Here is a 3881-nt window from a genome sequence, read left to right as displayed (position 1 = left end):
GGGTGAGCGCAGGTGCGGTACAAGAGCAGCAGTGTGAGTGGCGCGTAAGAGGAGCCTAACCCAAACAGATGACATACAAAAACGTATGTGAATGTGGTTCTCGGTAACACACGGCTGCAGTGTGCGCACGGCGTGCAGAGATGTGGAACGATCTCAGGGGACCTCATTTCTAAATATGTCTTGACTTTATTTTAGTTTTGGGTTCAAAAATCATTCCAACGAGCAGGATTAAGAAAAATATAATTAGTTTCAGGTTCCACAGAAAACGTCGAAGTCACTAATCTCGCCGATGACACATAATATATTTTAACAAACACAAACTTCGTGTAAATGAGGCCACGCAGACACATTTAACAGAGGGCCATATTCTCCCCCTCATGGACTGTATGCATGCGTCCGTCTCCTCACACATGACTCATTCTGCGTTCCCCCCCCAGGTGAAAATGAGATCATGAGTTTAATGACCTCAGGTTGTATAAGGAGGGGATGGAGGTAAGGGTGCGGAAAACCCTCGCAGACAGTCAGAATCACGTCCCGGTATGACTGCAGAAGCCGGTATTTGGAAGATAAGCATCTGGCTGAAGCGTGCCGTGAATCAAGACGGCTTTATGCGACTGACAAGAATGGAAAAACGATGAGAGGTTTGTGAGTGAGAACATTTTTCCTGGATTAGTTGGCTGAAATTAATTGTTTGGTCTTTAAAATGTCAGAAAAATACAGATGATGTCCAAGACCCAAAGCCCAAAGTGTCGTCTTAGAGTTGCACATTTAGTCTGAAAAACCAAAACGTAACAGCTGTAAATAAAGGTTGGATGGAGACCCGAGTCTGCAGCCATGCTCTGTGGCTCATGTTTAGCAGGCATAATGTTTGTGTTCATGTCAATACCCTTAGTTTAAAATTTTAGCAGGCTTATGCTTGTGCAGCAGAGGCTGATGGAAATGTCATCAGTCGTTGCAGCTATTTGGCCGTTCACCAAAGTGTTTGATAAATTGACCTTTTTTTATGCAAACCAAAAGTGTACGGGTGCTCAGAGGTATTACAATCCTGAGGGGAACATGAACGTGTCAACAAAAAAATTCCATGGCTAATGTCTGGTGAGGCATTTCAATCAAAACCCCAAGCCTACTGGTGGCGCAGGAGGAAAAATCAAAGGATTACCAATGTCGTTGCATCGCTTACCAATGTCGGTTCATCGTCAGGGGACCATGAACGTCTGCAAAGAATTTCATTGAAACCCACCGAATAAACATTGAGTTACTGAAAATCTACATCAAAGGTTCCAACTAAACTCCAGTTAAGTTTAGCTCAGGGAGAACCCTTGCTCTACAATCACATGAGAGGTGTGCTGTTGCTGGAAGACAACGGCGCAAAGGCGAGTCGGAGTTGGAGAGTTTGGAGAGTTTGGAGTTCACGTGGGAGGAACTGCCAGTGAGAGTTTATTCCCAAAGTCATGGCCGAGTATTTTGATGGTTTCAACAATCTAGGTGAGGTAACAGCTGGTTACGAAATGGATCCTATTATTATTACAAAAAGATGTATAGCCACAGGAATTGTTACCGTAAAGGTGTCAGATAATAAGTCTACGTAGACGTATCTTTGACGGTCACAGTTGCCCCAAAGAATCATTTTCACACCAAAAGATGTAAATATATTTAGATATATATCGAGACTGGAATATTGAGACCTTTTTTGTCCTTTCAGTAGCAAAAACCTACAAATACCTCCCATTTCTATTCAATAGAATGCTTCAAATTGTTGGTTTAATTCTTTAATACAATACATTAGAACATTTCCTCTTGATTGACTGAGGCAAATAAGCCGTTAATCACTTCAGGACTAACCTTGTTTACTTGATTCTAAGTACACTTAATGCGTGTCAACAGTGAGGTCAGCCGCGGTCGTGTAACGCAGTGAGAAAACAACTCTGAACACATTTCAGAAAGTCCAAAAGATGACAAATAACCTCCAACTGGAAAATCACCACAACAGCAGCTTCAGTCATTCAGTCAGTCAGTCAAGGATCTGACAGTGTGTTGAGTCTGTCGATACTGTCGCCGTGTCAGTGAGGTCATACATACCCAGACATGTCTCCTGAAATGAGGTCATCTTCATTATTTGAAAGGCAATCTTGCCTCGCAGACTGCAGGTCACAGCGAGGGGGGGAAATCAATGTGCCGCACTTCCAGCAGGAACATCGCTGTTACCTCTCACGGCAGCCTGCAGAGGTGAACTTCTGCTCATTTGTGAACCCGTGTGAAAAGGGTGGATGACCTCGAGCCAGCCTGAGAGGTGTGGTTGTCAAGCGGCACACTCGGTGAGGAGGGGGGACGTGTGTTTGTCTAGCAGTGATGAACCTGCTGAGTTGGGGTGGGGGGTGGGGGCGGAGGGCTGCTGCGGAAAAACTGCGGCCCACATCTCACAAAATTGCTGCACTTTCACAAACTGAAAAAAAAAAAAAAACTATTTAAAGCCAAGGGAATTCATCTGAGAGTAGTCAAATACATGTTTAATAGCTCCATACAAGGCCAACAGGCAGTAACATAATGGACAAAACACTGAGTCAAACAATGTGCAAGCTGTTGGGGGAAAAAACTGGGTACCAGCTGCTAGTACTTTGCCGTGTACATTAATATTTATTTCCCAATCAGAAAATAGGAGTGGTACAACCCGGCTCGGACACAGTTTCATAATACTTTCGTAGCATTTCATTACCTTTAATTGCCCAATAACATTCAAGCTTGTGTCAGCTAATGGTGAAGTGAACCAGAAAGACCTCAATGAATCACTTGGCAATGGCCTTTTGTTCTTGCTGAATCTATTTGGTACACTGAAACCTCGGGGGCAGCGATGGAGAATCGTTTTGTTTTTACGCCCCACTTCCAGAGGCCTCAACGATCCAGCTGGCACACGAAAGCCCAATAACCAATTTTTTTTTCTCCTCCTCCTTGCCCCCCCTCATCATTTTATTTAACCTCACTGTAGACTCTGACATGAATGCACCGCGTCTAATGAGTGTCAATTAACAATGAAACAATGATGGGGCACCGGCCCAGCAGAGGCGGCATACAGTCAAGTAAATAAAGATAAGCTCTTGTAGATTTGTGATTCTTCAGTCTGATGATGGAGGGGGCCCATTTCATTTCTTGTTTACAGAGGGGGAAACACGAGCAAGAGCACCAGCGTAATTCATCACACTCGGGCCGGGTTCTGCATTTATCATCTCCGAGACCAGCTCACTTCCCATTTCCAGCCATTTGTTTTTGTAAAACAAAAGCTGCTCCGATGTGAACTCCAGTTTCAACAAGAGCCAAGGCTGTTCTTTCCCCAGTGCTCTGAGACCTTGAGCCCTTTTAAAAAACAAGTTCTGTGACAATGGCTCGGACAAATTGCCATATTCGGGGAGAGCTCACTGACTTCTCCCCGCTGCTTTGTTGAGGTCGTGCATGTTTTGGGTTCAAGGAGTGAGCAGTGGCAATATTACAAACACATCACAGGCTGCTTATATTGATTAAAGCTCCCGTATGATGCTCATTTTCAGGATCACACTCATCATTTTTTCATACTGTCCATTACTGCAGCACCTCTATTCACACTCTTTCTGAACACTCTGAGCACCTGTCTCTTTAAGGCCAGTCGCGCTGTGATTGTTGAACTCTCGCAGGCCTGAGCAGGCTCCGCCCACCACATTTCTGCGACACCTCTGCCATTGTTTTAGCAACCACGGTTGTGTTGGTGGCGTGGCTGAGGGCTGTGACTGTATAGTTTTGACACCACACAGCACTCCTGACGGCTTGTTTAAAGCACTGCTCCAGTGTATCTTAGCATTTCTGTGATATTTCAACCTCGCTTTGTAATAAAAAAAAAAGACAGGAAATCTCTC

This window comes from Sparus aurata, chromosome 20 (genome assembly GCF_900880675.1).
Source record: "Sparus aurata chromosome 20, fSpaAur1.1, whole genome shotgun sequence".
NCBI lineage: Eukaryota > Metazoa > Chordata > Actinopteri > Spariformes > Sparidae > Sparus > Sparus aurata.
This window is presented reverse-complemented; position numbering follows the sequence as displayed.